The sequence below is a fragment of the Taudactylus pleione genome, unplaced genomic scaffold (genome assembly GCF_031769625.1).
Source record: "Taudactylus pleione unplaced genomic scaffold, aTauple2 ptg000571l, whole genome shotgun sequence".
Classification (NCBI taxonomy): Eukaryota; Metazoa; Chordata; class Amphibia; order Anura; family Myobatrachidae; genus Taudactylus; species Taudactylus pleione.
In genome coordinates this window covers 502,443-522,788 of record NW_028284973.1, presented here as the reverse complement: position 1 = coordinate 522,788, position 20,346 = coordinate 502,443, and the positions used below count along the sequence as shown (strand labels likewise).

General features: G+C 47.2%; 1 protein-coding gene across 1 annotated transcript in view; it reads right to left on the bottom strand.

Moving 5' to 3' along the window:
• HHATL (hedgehog acyltransferase like) overlaps positions 1-13,011 on the bottom strand; it is a 45,281-nt gene extending 32,270 nt beyond the window's left edge. The window contains exon 1 of the mRNA XM_088453133.1: positions 12,858-13,011. The gene's annotated coding sequence lies outside the window, so the exon portion shown is untranslated. The remainder of the gene's footprint in view (positions 1-12,857) is intronic.
• Positions 13,012-20,346: the final 7,335 nt, after the last annotated feature.

Below are 20,346 nucleotides of genomic sequence, written 5' to 3'. Positions count from 1 at the left end.
TGACAAATGGGGGGCTGCTGGAGTGACAAATGGGGGGCTGAAGTGACGAGAGGCTGCTGAAGTGACATATGAGGGGGACTGCAGTGACACCAGAGGGGTTGGATTGTATTATGTGAATGTTTTTTTTTTCAATTTATTTTTTGTGGATGTGGCTTTTTCAGTATATTTTATGTGGATGTGGCTTTTTCAGTATATTTTATGTGGATGTGGCTTGTTTCAGTATATTTTATGTGGATGTGGCTTTTTCAGTATATTTTATGTGGATGTGGCTTTTTCAGTATATTTTATGTGGATCTGGCTTGTTTCAGTATATTTTATGTGGATCTGTTTTTTTTTTTCTTGTATTGTTCTGGCTTTTTCTTTCCCTTTAATAGTTATCTCCACGGTGATTGTGTGCATGCGCTTTTACATGCTCGTACAAGCATCATACCAGCAAGCCACGCCCCTTTTTGCACGTGCACCTTCGGTGTGTGCATGATATCGGCTCTTTGACATACCTACAGATATTTTGGGGCTCTTTGCCTCTGACTGGTTGGCCACCCTTGCACTAGAGCATTAGTAGACGCCGGGCACTAGAGTGTACCCGGAGTCTACTGCGCATGCACAGAACGCTGGAAAAATGGCCGTGGCGGCCATTTTTCCAGTGTTCTGAGCAGCGCTGACACCCGAAGCGGGACCACGGACAGGTAAGTTTAAAATAATATGGGTGCAGGGTGTGCGGTGCGGGGCCCCCCTGGACCCGCAAACACTGCACCAATTATAGATACGCCACTGCCTCACTGACAGGAGCCGGGTGCTGCACTATAGCATTAAGTGTAGCATTCGGCTCCTGACGCTGAACCGCGTCATCGTAGCCTCGCTCCCTGCTTTATAATGGCGGTAATATCAGCATTATAAAGTGGGGGCGGGGCTACAATCTCTTCGGCACACCACCGCTCCTCCTACTTAAACCGCCCCCACCGTCCCTGCTGCACCGAGCCAAAATAATGGTAAGTATACGGAAAATGCATGTAGCCACAGGGATCATTGTGCCTTATAATAACCAATGCAGGGAAATTATGTATATATCTATTCTTTTTTTATATACATATATAACAGCTACATAATGGGGGTAAGGTGGAATCAGGGAGATTGCTAGAGTCTTCAGGGAGACAGTTACTATTTCAGGGAGTCTCCCTGACAATGAGGGAGAGTTGGCAAGTATGTGTTATATACATACACCCTCTCAATTATTCTCAGACAGCCAAATATCTGCTATAAAGGGCAGTGGAAAGTCGGTGGCACTTTGCTGGGTATTAGTCTCTGGCAGTCTTGCTGGGGGTTATCTGGCTTAGCTGTTCCTTCTGACTTGAAATTAAATAAGTGACCTTCATATAAGACTTTCATCTATGGTATAATGTTGGACTTAAATACACCCGTACACAGAGTGTTTTTGCGTTTTTTCAGATTAATATACTTGCATTAATGATCAGATTGCAGTATATTGTCATGGTGATAAATGTCGTGTTTTATGTGTGCCCACCCACATTACTTTTTTTGGGATTTGCCCTCGTAATATCAATCTTCGAGTGTTCTGCAGGATTTTGCAGTGGTAGACAGCAGCTCTTCAGGATCACCCATCCATTAATAATCATTTTATTGTTTTTCTAATAAAATGCTGCTTGCTGCAGATTAACATACGTCTTATCAGAAGCAGGAGGGTGAGGGGACATCGGGGCTGTCTGTATTACACGTGTCACTTTTGTGTGCTTGATAGTTTTTCTAACATTGGTCAAAGTGAACTTAGAAAAATGTCCTGTCCCGTATAGAGATGAAAATATACACTACGCAGTGCCGCTGTGCAGGGAGCACCTCCCCCCCAAAGTGCGCCTTCTCCACTCTCATTCCCATAATCTCATAATGGAAAACGGAGTCTTGGTTTTGCACTTGGGTTCATGAGTACACCCTGACCCACTCAATGCCCCCCATCACAACATGCTAAGTTTTTGCCTCCCTAGATGCTATTGGTCGCATTTTTTTTAAAATGATTGCAATTTGTGTCTGTGATTTGGGGCACAATGGAGGCATACCAGCCCACTCTCACGTAATGTCACCATCCTGCATCGTGCCCACTTCCTAGTGAAATAGCCGTGGTGGATGGGCGGGGGGTGGTCATGATTACATGAGATCACAGTGAATCGCACGGTCATGGCACAGACCACTCTGCAGCATAGTGTTGTCGGGGGTGGGGCCAAATGACACAAGACATCCGCCCACCCACAGTGACCAATTCTGCACCAAGCCCCGAGTTCTCTTGCCATCATTAAACATTCTGGGGCTTATGTAGAGTTACACATAAGTCAGTTTTGCAAACGGATCTTGCATTTTTGTCACACTGCGCATGTATCGGACTCGAGAGCACGCATCTACATCATACACATCTTTAGTCGCAACTCCACTTGAATCTGAATGAGTGTAGTGAGGCATGCCGAAAATGCAAAAAAAAAATCCAGCTGCTGTCATCCAAACCCACCAATCGGTATCTCTGTTATATCACTTACACAATTAAGAAAATGAAAGAGAACATCTGATTGGTTGCTGTTAGTTAAGATACATTTTCCCAACAGCAACCTCTGCTCCAGGTGCTAGAAATATTATCCTTTGCGCAGGTCAGCTCATGCGTAAATATTAAACAGAGAACCAGGAATGGTGTTGGGTTTTTACTTCCTGATCATAGACAGTTCTATAAAGGAGGTTGGGTATGGGAGAACGGCAGTCGGGGTGCCGACTGTCAAAATACAGACAGCGGCATCCCAATGCTCGGAATCCCGATAGTAAAGTCTTCTAACCCTCTCCCCTTCACCCCCTAACCCTCCCTTCCTGCATCCTAACTCCCCCCCTTCTCATTAGTGCCTAAACCCAACCATCCCTTCCTGCATCCTAACTCCCCCCCCTCATTAGTGCCTAAACCTTACCATCCCATCGCCTAAACCTAACCCTCCCCCCCAACACTCCCTTCCTGCATCCTAACCCCCCTCCTCATTAGTGCATAAACCTTACCATCCCATCTCAGTGCCTAAGCCTAACCCTCCCCCCCAACCATCCCTTCCTGCATCCTAACTCCCCCCCCTCCTCATTAGTGCCTAAACCTTACCATCCCATCTCAGTGCCTAAGCCTCTCCCCTTCACCCCCTAACCCTCCCTTCCCGCATCCTAACTCCCCCCCTTCTCATTAGTGCCTAAACCTAACCATACCATCTCAGTGCCTAAGCCTAACCCTCTCCCCTTCACCCCCTAACCCTCCCTTCCCGCATCCTAACTCCCCCCCTTCTCATTAGTGCCTAAACCTAACCATCCCATCTTAGTGCCTAAACCTAACCCTCCCCCCCAACCATCCCTTCCTGCATCCTAACTCCCACCCCTCCTCATTAGTGCCTAAACCTTACCATCCCATCTCAGTGCCTAAACCTAACACTCCCCCCCAACCCTCCCTTCTGCATCCTAACTCCCCCCCTCCTCATTAGTGCCTAAACCTTACCATCCCATCTCAGTGCCTAAACCTAACCCTCCCCCCTCCACCCCCTAACCCCCCCTCATTAGTGCCTAAACCTAACCATCCCATCTTAGTGCCTAAACCTAACCCTCCCTTCCTGCATCCTAACAACCCCCCTCATTAGTGCATAGACCTTACGATCCCATTTTAGTGCCTAAACCTAACCCTCCCCCCTTCACCCCATAATAATCCCTTCCTGCATCCTAACTCCCCCCCCCCCATTAGTGCCTAAACCTAACCATCCCATCTTAGTGCCTAAACCGAGCTCTCCACCCTTAGTGCCTAACTCTACCACCCCCCCCCCGGAGGTGCCTAAACCTAACTCCCCCCTGTACGCAGCCTAATCCTAACCTCCCCCCTCCCGCAGCCTAACCCCCCTGTGGTGCCTAAACCTAACCCCCCCCCCCAGCTAACCGGGCCTACTATACTTACGTTCGGGATGCCAGCTGTCAGGATTCCAGCGTCAGCATCTTAACTGATGTCTGGATTCCGGTGCCGGTATTCTGGCCGTGGGTCGGGGTTCTGGTGCCAGGATTTCAACCGCCGGCATCCCTTTCAGCATTCACATAACTACATACCCTATAAAGGAACTAAAGAAGGAATGGAATTGTCTCTGCAGGAACTGTGCTCCACTGTATGTACAGTACAATCCCTGTTACCTGAACTACAGGCTGCATATGTCCACTGATCCCATAGGTTAAGGCGCAAAGTTTATGATCAGGAGGTGGAGCAGTCTCCCTTGTACTTGACTGATTTCAGGGCCTGATTCAGAGCTGGACACTAATGCAGCCTCTGCAGCGAATTTGTACACAGCGACTGTGCAAAAAACTGCAATTTGCATTGAGATGCCCCCCCGGTGGCTATATAACTCCAGGCGACTTCGTACACAGACACTCCACCCACATTGGAAGCCATAATCTGACAAACTGCTCATACCATAGGACTGGCGTAAGTTTCGGTGGTGCGACCGACGGTGGGGGTCAAAAGGAGCACCAACCGGTATTACACTATCTACAGACGCTCATAGCGGCCTTCTCAGTCCTTGAACATTAATATGATCAGATGTGCACCAGAGAAGGGTTTTGTAGCTGCATTTGCGTAAAATCGCAGACGGGTGACCGCTGACACAGCCGCAGCCGGGTCTGTGACCACCTTTGAACCAGGCCCATAGTATCAGTGGATCCCCTGAGTTTATTATTACATGGGATCACTGAGTGCATACAGCACTTCCATATAATGTGGGTTATTGGTTCATTTCGGCTGTTAGGGCAGTCTGTCAGTACATCACATCCCCACCCGCCACGGCTGCTGTGTAAGATGAGCTGCTGCTGTGCTGCAGGAGACAGGGAGAACGTGGAGCTGACATGGAACTCGGCTGCAGGTTTCAGGTGATATTTCCTTCTAACTTGCTAAAGTTCCTATAGCTCAGCTAGAATGAGGTGTCAGCCAGTAAGTAGATGACAGGGAACAGTACTGAGGTTGTCATCTAATGGTAATGCATATATAAAGTATCTACATCTACATACAGTATATATATGTACGACATTCAGACTATCGACACCAGAATGTCTACATGGTCTAAATATCAGCACTCAGAATGTCGACATTTAAAATGTCGTCAGTTTTAGGGTGGTGGCGCATATCCACTACACGATTACAATGAATGATTGAACGATAACGACATCGTTATCGTTCATTAATCGTGCAGTGAATATGCTGGCAACGACCAGCGATGCGCACTCCCGCTGGTCATTGACGGCATCTGTCATGGCCTGAACATGCCGGCCAACTTGCCAATATCGACTGATTGTGCATATTCGGGGATGAGGGAGGGTGCCGGCACTGAACAACATATCATTCAGTGTGGGCGCAATATCCACTGCGCAGGATGGAGAACGATTACAATGTTCTAATTGTACAGTCGTTCTACACTCATGTAGTGGATATGCAGCTTTAAGGTTAGGCTGTGGGCAGGATTAGGATAGGACTAGTTAGGGCAAGGCTGCAGTTAGGGTTAGAATAGGGCTAGGCTAAAGCTAGCCTGTGATTAGGGCTACGCTGCAGTTAGGGTTATATTAGGGCTGCAGTTAGATTAGGCTGCAGTTAGGGCTAGCCTATGACTAGACTGCAGTTAGGGTTATATTAGGGCTGCAGTTAGATTAGGCTGCAGTTAGGGCTAGCCTATGACTAGGCTGCAGTTAGGGTTAGAATAGCGCTACGCTGCGGTTAGCCTGTGATTAGGGTTAGGCTGCGGTTAGGGTTATATTAGGGCTGCAGTTAGGACTAGGCTGCGGTTAGGGTTATATTAAGGTAGTAGTTAGGGCTAGGCTGCAGTTAGGGTTAGACTAAGACTAGGCTGCAGTTAGGGTTAGAATAGGGCTAGGCTGCAGTTAGGGTTATATTAAGGTTAGGCTGCGTTGTGGGTTAGACTAGGACTAAGATGTGGTTTGGCTGCGGTTAGATTAGTGCTAGGCTGCTGGTAGGGTTTGATTAGGGCTAGGCTGCTGTTAAAGATTCATTATTGGGTAGACTACTGTTAGGGTTAGATATGGGCTAGGCTGCAGTTAGAGTTAGATTAGGGCTGCAGTTAGGGTTATATAAGGGTAGCAGTTAGGGTTAAACTAGGCTGCGGTTAGGGTTAGACTAGGACTAGACTGTGGTTAGGCTGCAGTTAGGGTTAGAATAGGGCTAGGCTGTGGTTAAGGTTATATTAGGGCTAGGCTGCAGTGTGGGTTAGATTAGGGCTAGGCTGCAGTATGGGTTAGACTAGGACTAAGATGTGGTTAGGCTGCAGTTAGGCTTCTGGTAGGGTTAAGATTTGCTAGGGTTTGATTAGGGCTAGGCTGCTGTTAAAGATACATTATAGGGTAGACTACTGTTAGGGTTAGATTAGGGCTAGGCTGTGGTAAAGCTTATATTAGGGCTAGGCTGCGGTAAGGGTTAGAATAGGGCTAGGCTGCAGTTAGATATGAGTTAGGAAGCGGTAAGGGTTAGATTAGGGCTAGGCTGTGGTAAGGGTTAGATTAGGGCCAGGCTGCAGTAAGGGTTAGATTAGGGCTAGGCTGCGATAAGAGTTAGATATGGGCTAGGCTGTGGTAAGGGTTAGATTAGGGCTAGGCTGCTGTTAGGGTTAGTTTATGGCTAGGCTGCTATTAGGGTTAGATTAGGGCTAGGCTGCTGTTAGGGTTAGATTAGGGCTAGGCTGCTGTTAGGGTTAGATTAGGGATAGGCTGTTGTTAGGGTTAGATTATGGCTAGGCTGTTGTAAAGGTTAGATTAGGGCTCGGCTGCTGTTAGGGTTAGATTAGGGCTAGGCTGCTGTTAGGGTTAGATTATGGCTAGGCTGCGGTAAGAGTTAGTTCAGGGCTAGGCTGCGGTAAAGGTTAGATTAGGGCTAGGCTGCTGTTAGGGTTAGAATAGGGACACATTCAAAGTGAATGTAAAATCTCTATGTTGACATGCCCGATTGTGAACATTCTCAGTGTCGACATTTTGAATGTTGATTTTTTTTTTTTTATACCACGCTCATGTGTATATAAAAGGAAATCAGAAGCAAGCCACTTGGCTGTTTGTGAATGCCTCACTGATGCCTCAATACGCCGCCACACGTTGGAGCTGATGCAGAGTTGAATGCAAGTCGGTTTTGCATACGGATCTTGCGTGCATTCACACTGCACATTCCCTGGTGCCCATAACCAGCACCTCAGTGTCATCTCCACTAGTGGCTGAAGTGTCATCCTCTGACCAATAGAGAGAAATGGATAAAGACATATTAAGGGGTAATTATCAAAAGATCTACCGCAAGCCATAAATTAATATGTGACTACGATGGGGCTACAACACATATGGGGAACTGGTCAGTATACACAGGAAAACATGGCTCTTCAGTCTAGGTTATGCTTGATGTGTTCAGACTTCAAATAAAATCAATGTATATATAGCGCGGACACCTATCAGATTGGTATAGATGTAAGAAGTGTGTTGTTGGGGGAAACTATAGATAATGAAGATTGGAGTAATATATATGCCAATGTGGCATCCAACTGTCATTTTTCAAACACAGCCTGTGAGATGACAGTTGGGAGCTGATTGGCTGGCACCTTATCACTTTCTTATCACTTTTTACTCTGTCTCCTAACACTGCTTAGTAAATAGACCCCTTAATGTGTCTGCATAAAAGAGAACGCTTACAAACTGTATTACATATGGTATTATGGCCCTGATTCAGAGCCGGACGCTCTGACAGAGCGCTCGCTCTGAATCAGGGCGTCTTTTTTTTTTTTTATGGAGCAGCCTCCTGGCCCCTCGCATTGCTGTGGGTTGCCACCCACAGCTAATGCGAGCGGCCAGGATGATGGTTGCAATGGTCAAGACCATCGGGCTTGCGACGAGACCCTTGTGGTAGGGTCTCGTGGCCGCAAGCCCCAGAGAGCTTTCGGCTCAGACAGAGCCGAAAGCTCTCCCACTGACATCACTTCTGATGTCAGTGGAGCCGCCCCCAAATGGTAGGCATTCCCATGGGAACGCCTCCGTCTGGGCAGCCACCCCCCAACCCGCCCACCAAAGGGGGCGTGCTGTCACTCAACATCAACAGCACGCCCCCTTTGGTGCGAGACCCGGAGCGACAGAATGCCCGTCACTATCCGGGTCACGCGCATGCGCACGACGGAGCCGGCTCCACCATGCGCATGCGCTCTGGGCCACCATCGACCCGGTTGCGATCGCTCAGCGCTTGCGACTGGGTCTGAATCAGGCCCTATGTCCCTTCCAGACAGAATAAAATACACCGCAACATCTCAAATTTATGCTGGAGATATGGTTCAGATATATCCATATGTGGTGTGTCCTCATGGTACAGCGGCTTCACTTACCTGGTAGCAGCCCTGTCCGCTTCGGACTGCGGTGGTGTCTTCTGGGTCCAGAGGTCATCTGATCCAGGGGCCGTGAGAACGCTACCCCTGATCCTAACCCTCCCCCTGCAGCCTAACCCTTCCCCGCCACAGCCTTACCCTAACCCTCCCCTCCCACAGGCCCCCTCCCCAAGGCCCATTCTCCACATGCAGAGTAACCCTAATTCCTAACTCACCCCAGGCAGAATAACCCTAATGCCTGCCTTCTCCACAATGTTGACATTTCAATTGTTTTCATGTTCCATATCGACATTATGATTTCAACATATAGAATGTTGATAAAGTGACTGCATAACGGTAATATGGTAGTGAGTATTATAATACTAGGGATATAGGCAATGTACTGTATATCTACTGCACACACCTGTCAGATTGTTATAAATGTAGTATTGAGTGGTATGGTAGTGTGTATTACGATACTGAGAATACAAAAAATGTGTATATATAGTACAGGCACCTGTATGATTGCTATAGATATAATCAGTTTGTTGTAGTGTTGTGTATTATGGTGGTCTGTAGCATGGCGATGGTTGTTTTATTAAATTCCTGATAGCTATGCCTCCCCTTGCTCCTGTCTGCATCAGGGCATCTTCATGGTTTTGTTGGAGACTGGTTCTCACTCTGTCTGCCTCAGACGTGACTCTGCTCAGTCCTTGACTCCCTCCACTCTCTAGGCTGCTGCTAAGCAACAGGGCACATTGTTAGCTCTGATTGGCACAGTTTCAGATGCTCTCTTGCTGTTTCAGCACACTGGCCAGCTCATATACAGCAGCTTGGTGCAATATTTTTTCCTGTGACTCGCTTCACTAAAATCGTGACTGCACAGCTCCCTTTTGTCACAGATGGATGGTTCATACACCTAGACCTTCCTCGACCGATGCTGTATAAAATATTGAAAATCCCATCAAAATGGCTTTGGAATAAACAACTCAGTTGAACAACACTGCCATCTAGTGTTGTTCGAATACAAGATTTATAATATTTTTCCCCGTGAGGATAGTTTATATATTCCAATTCAATGTTAGTTGTACTGCTAATGTATACATCACACTGCCTGGTGCTTCTCTTTATGTAGATGGATATAGATTTGAACTTCATTGTGATCTGTATCAAGTAATCATCGTTTTTTTGTACTCAGCTTTGTAACCATGGGACGTCATCGGGCGCGCACCTGCCGGCTGGACACGCTGGAGGATGCGCACCACAATGGTGAGGGGGAGCACATAAATATGGTGAGTGTTTTTTGTATCATTGTCCTGACGAAAATGTTGCATATACAGTGTATATATAGATGAGTGTGTTGTAGTGTTGTGTAGTATTGTGGTGTGTACTATAGCAGGCCTGGCCAACCTGTGGCTCTCCAGCTGTTGTGAAACTACAAGTCCCAGCATGCCTTGCAACAGTTTTAGCACTCACTAATAGCAAAACTGTAGCAGGGCATGCTGGGACTTGTAGTTTCACAACAGCTGGCGAGCCACAGGTTGGCCAGGCCTGTACTATAGGACCGAAGATAAGAGGAATTTCTATATAGTGCAGGCACCTGTATGATTGGTAAAGATGTAATCAGTGTGTTGTAGTGTTGTGTAGTATTGTGGTGTGTACCATAGGATTGAAGATAAGAGGAATCTACTGTATATATAGTGCAGGCTCCTGCCAGATTGACATAGATGTGATCGGTGTGTGTTGTAGTGTTGTGTAGTATTGTGTGGTGTGTACTATGATACTGAGTATACAGGCAATGTGTATACAGTTCAGCCTCCTGTCACCAGATTGGTATAATTTGAAATAGAAATGATTGTAGTTACAGTGTTGGGTGGAGTTTGTGACACTGAGGATAACGGATATGTATTTTAGCACTGTATAGTTCGGGCTCATATAGGATTGGCAAATATGTCATTAGCGAGTTACGGTGTTGGCTGACGTTATAGGATGGAGCAGATTTGGTGGGTGGCAGTAACCTTTAGAGATGGAGCTGAGCCAGGTGCCAAAATACTTATTGAGCCACTGTTTTTATTACAGCTGAAGCTCATAGGGGGGAATTCAATTGGCTTTTCTGGGGTGCCTTAAATAATGGGTGCCCGACGGAGCAATTCAATTGTTGCTCCATTTCGGCGCAAGGTGAACTGGCGCCAACATTTCTGCTCACAGCCTCCTGAGGTGGCGAGCAGAAACATGCTCCCGGTTCGGGCGCCGAAAAGGTAGTTTACATCGGAATCGGTATGAAATACCTCCGGCAGCGCCTGGCCGACAAAAGCAGAGTGCCCGACAGCGCTGGAAATCCCGATCGTTGCTAAGGTAATTATAAACTAACCTAATCCCCTAACCCTCCTTAGGGGTGCCTAACCCTAACCTCCCCCCCAAGTGCCTAACCCTAATCCCCCCCTCTAAGTGCCTAACCCTAACCCGCCCTTCCCCGCTGCCTAAACCTAAGTCCCCCGGGGGGGGGGGGTGCCTAACCCTAACCTCCCCCCTCTAAGTGCCTAACCCTAACCCCCCCCCTTCCCCGCTGCCTAAACCTAAGTCCCTCCTCCTAGCCTAACCCTAACCTCCCGGGGAGGGTGCCTAACCCTAAGTCCCCCCCGGGAGCCCTAAACCTAACCCTCCCCCCCGCTGCTGTCCGCTTGTGGAGCCCGGCATCCCTTCGATTGGGATGCCGGGCGCCGGTCACGCGCCGTCGGGGAAATGACAGGCGTCTATATGTAGACGCCCGGCATTTCACCCTCGCCGGGATATGACAGTCGGGAAGCCAGCTGTCGGTATTAAGGCCGCCGGTTTCCCGGTTGTATACCTTTACATCTGACCTTGATCTTACTTTTTGTCTGGGACAACCTCCGTTTATATCATACAACCTATTCCATTGACATGACCTCCCTCTATGCACAACGTATAACCCCAGCCTGCAGCACGTGGTCTCTCTCCCTCCTCTGCAGTAAAGAGCTGCATAGTTCTATTTTCCTTCTTCAAGGCAAGGTCAGGATTTTTTAGGTTGCACCTGTTATGAACCGCGATGCTGACATGTTGTCTAATTTTGTTTCCACAGACACAACAGACATCTTCTATCAAAGCGCAATAGTTTAGTAACCTTATCTGCAGAATTACATTGTATTCCAGGCTTACAACTTATGGTGCATACAGGCGGTCAGATTTTTCTTCAGATCTGAACGATAACGATTTAAAAAATAGTTCAATCGTTCATATCTGATGGAAAATCTGACATATCTGTCAGATGAACGATTTGAACGATGCGCGTTCCCGATGGTCAGATAACGATATTTGACATCTGATGTGTTTACAGTCAGACTTGGACGATTCCATTCATTTTAATGCAGACAAAAATCGTTCAAATCTTTGGTAAAATCTTTCAAATCGTTCATCTGACAGATCTGACAAATCTGACCGTGTGTATGCTCCATAACTTTCAAAAGCTGAGACGGGTCACCTCCAACATTTTTTATTTATCAGTGAGGTTTGGCCACTTGTGCCCTAGACTAGCGTATCCTAGTGCCCCCTTGTGTCTTGTGACCTGCACTGCCTGCAGAACAATCTTGGCTCACCAGATACATAGCACAGCAGGTATAGATGTGAGACAGGTACACAGTGTGGTGTCTCAGGGGTATCGGACATCAGATATAGGCTGTGTGTGATGGGAGATATGCCAAGTAGGTTACTTTGTCTATGCTACAAGCATGTGTGGAAATCCAGTGGGTGACTCAAGTTACTTAAAGAAGATGCAATGCCAGCAATGCGGGTGGGTAAAGCTAATTCAGCATCTTGTTCCATTAATAGCTCAGCTACTGAGAGATCACACTGCAGAGCTCTGTACTCTCTGTACATTGGTGTATGCAGCAAATTATATGCAGATCACAGCACATGTGCAATGTATTAATACAATAATGTATGTCACATTACCAGCCATGTATACAAGTTGGTGCAATATTATGCTGCATTCATCCCAGTTGCTTCCAGTAATGATAATTATAATAAAACCTGGCTATTCTACTCACTGCCTTGAGGAATAACTGTTGTTATCACATATGCATATTTTTTTAAATAGGTTTTAAGTTATGCATTTAATATATGACTGATATAATACCATTACATAATATTTGGATCATGCATGTAAATAAATGCTCTTTAAAAATCCATTGAAATGTTTATGTACACCTGAAAAGACTCAATACTTCATTTACAGTACATAGGTAAAATGCATCCAGACAATTCGGTCACAAGTATCTGCAGTACAGAAATCAGTATTCTCTCCCAGTATACCGTACGCTATGGAGCAGTATGTATAATGGAGTGGCACAGAATGCCCTCTCAGTTCCCATGTTCCAGGCTTTGCAATGCAAAGTAAGACACAAACAATGCTGCATTATATTGGATTTGTGGATCAGTTCAGCTCCCTGTATCACTGACCTTGAGAGGCGAAATAAGAGTCAGCAGCCAGGAGAGATGTACAGAAGTCAGTTTCCAGCAGCAGCAGCAGTGCAGGGTGCAGGCAGGCGTGAGGGACCCATTAGTCCTGGGAGTGAAGTGCTGGGACACTCACTCAGGGTCTCTGAAGTAAGTTGAGATGAAGCAGCTTTGTGGGAGGCTGGTATTCAGCACTGCAGAGATGGGACGTTGTGTTTATCTCCTGCTGTACAGAGCCTGGCAGGAGATATGGAATCTGCACCAGTGCTGTGCATTAGGGACAAGATAAGTGGAAGAGCTGTGGATGAGCGACCTGTAGCAGTGTCTACAATAATGAGGCAAGGTTGACAAGCTGGGTCTGATTCTGAGTCGCAGGGAAGTCTAAAAGCGGACGCAACTAGACATTTTTCATGAATACGCGCCTTGACAGAGGCTCCGCGCACGGTCTTTCCTCTCCTATTATTAGCTATGCATACGGAGAAGGGTCGCCTGGTTCTGATGGACCCTTTGCACCCAGCATGACGGTCATGGGTCTTCAACCTTTGGCCCTCCAGCTGCTGTGGAACTACACATCCCAGCATGCCCTACCACTATTTTGATATAAAAGCATGCTAAAACTGTGGCAGGGCATCCTGGCATCTGTAGTTCCACAGCAGCTGGAGGGCCAAAGGTTGAAGACCCATGCGGGTGGACGTGCCGATACTAATGAAGACAATTGCGGCTGTGGATGGGAAAACATTTGGTGGCGCGACTATGTGCCGTAGAGCCATACGGATGCTTGCTTTAGCATTAGGTAATAATTCGGCTGCTGCAGCCGTCCGATCTTGGCGCAGCTTTGCCTGCGACTCAGAATCAGGCCCACTGTGTCTATCCATTCCTGTATTCATATCTTCACTTTGCGCAATTCATATAGAGCATGAGGGGAATTGAATCAGCCGCTATAACCTGTTTTAGGCACATGGCGGCACTGAGAAGGAAAAAACGCAGACACTTGCTGATAACAAACAAGTTTCTATGAATACTGTTAATAAAATAGGTGTTTCAAGTATAGAAAATGTAATTGTATTTTTTGGCTTGGGTACGGCATCCCAATGGTCAGAATCCCGACAGTCGGAATACCAGAATCGGTATGTAATACGACAGACGGGATCCGGATGGTCAGAATCCTGACAGAGTTAACATACCGACACTAGGTAGTGGGTACCCTAACCCTCCCCCCTCTCTATACCCTAACCCTCCCCCCTCTCCATACCCTAACCCTCCCCCTCTCCCTACCCCTCCCCCCTCTCCCTACCCTAACTCTCCCTCCCTGGTGCCTGAACCTAACCTCCCCCTCTAGTGCCTAATCCTAACTCTCCCCCTAGAACCTAACCCTCTCCCCCACCCCGCTACTTACCTTCGGCATCCCGGCGGTGGAGATGCCGGCGCCGGGATTCTGATCGGCATCTGAATTCTGGCGCCGGTAAGGTAAGCATCGGCATCCAGACCACAGGGATGCTGAACGCATACCGGAATGCCGGCAGCGGAATCCCGGCAGTGAAAATGCAGGCGATTTTGGTTAAGTATTGTAGGGCTAACCCTAACCCACCCCTCCCAAAGACTAACCCTTCCCCCCTGCAGCCTAACCCTAACCGTCCCCATCGGCATTCTAACCATAGACCCCCCCTCCTCTCCGGAGACTAATCCTAACCCTTCCCCCCGCAGCCTAATACTAACCCTCCCCCCCCCCTGTAGCTTAGCCCTAACATCCCCCCCACAGCCTAACCCCTAACCCTAAACCACCCCTAATACTTACCATTTGAAGTGTCTGCTGTTTGACCTGTTGAGATCCCGCAGCCGGTATAGTGATTGTCGGGATACATCCCGGATTTTTTGTCATCAAAGCAAATATCTCAAAGCAGCATACTGCATAAAAATAGAAGAGTGAAATGACTGTGGATGTTATGGCTACATAATACACCTAATAACCCGTCATGGATTTTTACTTAGGATAGATATTAGCCCAGTAAAATCCACCACTCACAGAGACTGTATAGCAGTGGCTTCCCATTGATATGTAAAATAGCAGAGAGAATGGTTCCAATGAGAAGTCTTTCTCCTGCTATAGCGGCAGCCCTCTCTGGCTTGCAGTCCCTAGAAGTCTGGGCTGCTTGTCAATTTGTGTGTATGTGCGGCATGGTGACCCCTTGCGCACAAGCTGGCTGCACAGACTGTCAGAGGGCAGCAGAGTCCGGAACCCCAGCAGGTTATTGGTAGGAGCCGCCGGCCACCAGTGGCATCACTAGGGGGGCTGTGGGCTGCACTGGGTGACACCATCTGAGGGGGTGAAACCCAAATAGCATGCGCGCATCATTCATTACACTCCATCCCCAGTGGCCGCAGAGGCTGGGGACTCCCCTGCAACTCCCGAAGCATTGGGCCAGCCTCCAACTTGACGACAATGGGGGTGTAACACACAGTCACGCCCCCGAAGATGGACAACTCAAGGGGCGTGGCCTTGCAGACAATATGCATTTCCCTGTGGTCCCTTTACCTTTTTATTTATTTATGTTATTAGCAGCGGCTGCCAGAGGCCATGGTGCATAGCCAAGAGAATGCATATTGTAGGCATAGTTTTACTTTCGTTCCAGCTCTTTGACCCTTTTGCTTTACGGAACTGGCAGCACCCAATGACATCATACCTTGCCCCCAGTGATGTCACACATTTCCCGTCACCAGACCCTTAATCTACTGAGTGAATTATTCTTAAGTGCCAGACCTGTGGCTTTAAACTCAGCTTGTAGGCATCTGTGAGGCACTGGTCAGAGGTAGATCTAAGAGAGCGAGGGACAGTATAGTGATATACGATTTCAGATGGATGAAGGGGAGGTGTTGAGCGCTTTGTAGGTAAGGGTAAGTAATTTGATTTGGGTTCAACAGGACATGGGTGTAAAGATTTGCAAAGTGGTGCAGCAGATATGGAGCGATCTGAGGGGAAGATCGCTTTTGCGGCGGCCTTTAAGATGAGGTGGCGATGGATGGATGAGGGGAATGCCAGATATCAAATCAAAAACAAAATATAATTATTATATTTAGAAAAATAACAAATAAAAAGAGAATTTCTATCTTTCTTGTATAGTTTTTTAATATTTAGAACATTTTCGGACTCCGTTTCCCATATCTGACAAAGCGGTTTCTCAGGGTAAAATATATATTGTCTCTTAATATATTTACTTTTCAGTCACTGAAATACAAACGCTGGAGGCAAATCCCTCTGGGAATCCATTTCTTTGGTAATGTAACTATGACGGGTAATGATATCATGTAAGGGCAGAACAGGTTTCCGGTTGTCAAAGTTACAAACGATTAAGACTAAAGGGTCTTGTTTGAGGTAAATGTATAACCATGTTCCTAAATCTCTTTATTTTCTGCAAGCCCCATAAACTGTAATAGGAATTCCAATCAGGTGATTACACTACAGACATAACCCCAAATCTCTTTCCATCATGTTTCCTTTGGGCCGGGGAAACCTTAGATGTGTGAGATTATTCCAGATGAATGAATTGGGCTCTAGAAGCAGATGTTACCATACAGTGCTGTATGTCCATTGTTATCTCTATATAATCCAGAAGAGTATTTGGTTTGGTTTCCTCCAGTAGAGTTTTCTGACAAGTTTTACAGGCCATGATTTCAGGATGTCATCATATAGGAAATCTTTATTGTAGACGTATTAGTTAAATGCAGGACACAGAAACACCTGGACAGGTGTATAACTTTGCCCCTAGAATGCCATGAATAAAAAATGTGATTATGTAAATGTAATCACCAATGTGGGACTATCCCCAAAAAACGTGTTATGTTTGGTTACATGCAGTATGAATTTTTAGTTTTTAATCTCTTGCATATTTAAGCCGAGTTGTGTATACCTATAAAATACATATTAGCATATACAAATTTTAGGATGTCGCCTTTTGATGGGTTAACTCTCAGCTGTCCCGATTTTCATGGGAAACTCACATTTCAGAAATCGGTCCCAGTGCCCCAAGGTCGGCAGTCTGTCCTCAGTTGAGGGAAGTTGAGAGGTTGGAGCAGGTGCCTCTGGTGCATGTGACAATCCAGGGGCGTCTTCAGAGAGGGAAGAGGTGCTTGTGGCTATTAGCAGAGTAAGCAGTGATGGTGTACTGGGTGACACAAAACTGTTACGGTTAATGTGACTATCAATATGGAACGCGAGCGGACTTGCTGGGAGCAGTAGTCCTTCAAACAGAACGTTAAACCAGGGTACAATGCACTTTGGCCAAGGTACATGTGGTGATATACATGTAATGCAGCTGTTGGTGCTGGTGGCATTTAGTGCAAACGTGGTGCAGCTCAACCAGTTCTTAGATTTATTGAGTCCGGTAGAACAAGTAGCATATGACACAGGGATATCACAGGTGTAACAGCGATATGCAGAATATATAGGTAACGGCAGCCTGGAGCTTAGGGTGTTGCTGGGCTTTGTAGTGCGTCAGACTTGACTGCGGTCAATACACCGGCGGATGGTAGCCATGTTGCCTATACAGTAGCGGTGGTGATGCAGTGTATTTGCTGTTTGGTATTGCGGCTCTGTATGCTGTGAGTCTCCTGGGTCTGACCGCCCCCGTGAAACGCCAGGGCATAGAGACGCCACGTTGGGCCTGTCTGACTGGTCCTTGTGACCTACCTTGTCAGGGTACAGGAGCGCACTCCTTCCAACAGTGACAACCTAGAGTTTCAGAAGTGATATTAACCCCCTCGCCCCCTCCCCACCTGCGGCGGGGCCACACCCATTGGACAAGTAGAGTTACAATAGCAGAATTCCAATTTTTCTTTAAAGATTTTATAGTTGATTTGCAAGATAAACATATTTTATCAGATTGTGGGAAATATTACTTAGTTCTCATAATTTTTTCCTTTTCTCTAGGCGGTGACATTTAGCGTCTGATTCTGATTTAGAAGCAGTAGCATCAGAGTCTGCATTTTCTGCGACATTCGCGTCTGCGAATTTTCGTTAATACCGGTGCTAGGACTGGGACGTCCGATGTTTATGTTTAGATGCCATTTGCACTATTGAACCTTGCACCTGCCCCATGCTAGGTGCAGCTTCTCAGTCAGAGTACGGCCTCCAATCTGAGCGAACGAGCATCTGAGTCCCACGGTGTTACTACCATTTTAGCGACACACCCGCAACACTCACATAACAAGCCCATAAGACGGTACATCTCCGAGCCTTGGAATAGCCACCAATGCCCAGGAACACCTAATACATTTCTGGGCCCGTGCGCCTCAATCAGTCCTGCGACTCTGTGCCCTAACACCCCAGGACACGTTCGCTGTGTGACTTTTTAGCCACTTAGACGCATGTGCAGATCAAAATCATTGACCATTTGTGTGAATATTAGCATAGCGTCCGGCGAAGCAGTATCAGGCCCTAATTGTGAATTTATAAGGAGCATATAAAATACAAAACATAGCATTGTTGTTCTGGGTCATGTGCCCTGTTTACAGCGCTCTTGATATCATAGGATGGGAAATGCTGTGTGACAATGTATCAGGTTTGCTCGCTCTTTGTGCCCATGAAGCTCCTGGCTCTGCTCCTCCAGGCATCTCGGTGGCCAAGGACGGTGGGTACAGGGCTGCGATTGTGCACTGAAAAGATAACAATTTAGTTGGCGCTGAAAGTTCTGCTAATCGGGGGGAAGTAGTTGTCTTGTATTTCAAAGTGACAAAAGCCAACGCAATCATTGTAATGTGGGTCAGGATATGTGACTCTTCTAGAATAGACTCAGCATTGTTCCAGATGGAAATTGCTTTATTACTCACAGAGAAACCAGAATCTGCTGCTAAAATACAGTTTGCACATCACCCATCTCCCTGTATGTTCCTAAGATTACACAGCATTGGGACCTAAGGCTGCCTGCCTTAAAATGTACCCCTAATTTGTTTTCCAGTTAAAGGGCCACTAAATGTAAAGCAATACAAGTAATGAGCTATTAACTACATTCACAGGCATATAAAGTATGTAAAGGTTCCCGGTACCATGGCAGAACTTAAAATCCTGTTCACATTTGCTGTGAATTGCAAACATTGTTCTCTGTTATCAGCCTATTTTGGCTGTAGGTTACTAAAACAGTTGGCTACTGACACCACTTTAAAGTACCACGTACTATCCCTTAGGACCACTCCAAGTGCCAGTATCACAAGAGATTATTTTTGCATGAAGTGCACAATACTTGAGGACATCCAAAAGTAACTCTCCAGGAGGTCTGTGAAGAGAATGGTCAAGGGTTGGGGTGACACAAATTGCTCCCGGCATCCCCATCGCACCCACACTTGCACATAAGCTGTCCATCATAGCAATGAGCGGGGGAATTCGAGCCTAAGATTTTAGTCTCTTGGCAGCGGAGGACTTCGCATGGGAGTTTCTGTAGAATCTAGGAGGGTAGGCAGCCATGACGCAATATACAGCTCATCCAGGGGTGGCTCAAGAAGGCTGGTTGGCAGAGCCATTGCCCGGGGAGCTACGGCCTACTAGAGGCGTGATCTGCACTGCCTCTTTTTACTGCCGGCCAACAGTCGCTGGGCACTAGGACCCATCAGCTCTCCACGCTGTGCGACACCACGTAGAGGAGCATGCAGACTGTCTAAGGAGAAGGTAAACTGGATGGGATCGGCTCTTGAGGTGACACAGCAGGCCAGAGTGACAGGGGGCAGGAGGCTGGATTGACCGAAGGTATGAGGCTGGAGAGACACGGGGAAGGAGTCTGGAAAGACAGGGGGATGGAGTGACGAGGGGTAGGAGGCTGAAGTTACAGGGTCAGTATGCTGGACTGACAGTGGGTGAAGGCTGAAGAGACAGGGGGCAGGAGGCTGGAAAGACACAGGAGGCAGAAATTTGGATGAGACACAGGGGGCAGTAAACTGGCTGAACCTCTGTAGTATGATGATGACATTGGTAATATTCCTACACAAACAGGCATCTTCTGGATCATGTTGAATAGTAAGTACCAACCGAAGACGCAGCCTGACCAGGGAGGATCAATTTCTTCAGAGGTTCCCCGTTGCAGAGAAACCACCATATATGTGAATTTTGACTAATGTAATAAATAAGTAAATGTACAGACTGACAGATGTAACAAGGATCTTACCAATGTCCCCTCATCCTATCAATGTGCATGATAGGAAAATAGGAACCGATGGATGGGATGCCGGCTGTCAGTACACTGACAGTGGCATCCCGAAGGTTCAAATCCCGACGGGAACGGGGAGTAATGTTCCCCTGTCCTATTTACCCCCTAACCCTCCTTTCCTGTACCCTAATACTAACCCTCCCTACCATGCACCCTAACACCCCCCGGTAAGTGCCTAACCCTAACACTCCCCCCTTAGTGCCTAACCCTAACCCTCCCACTTTAGTGCCTAACCCTAACACCCCCCATTAGTGCCTAACCCTAACCCTCCCGCCTTAGTGCCTAAGCCTAACACCCCCCCT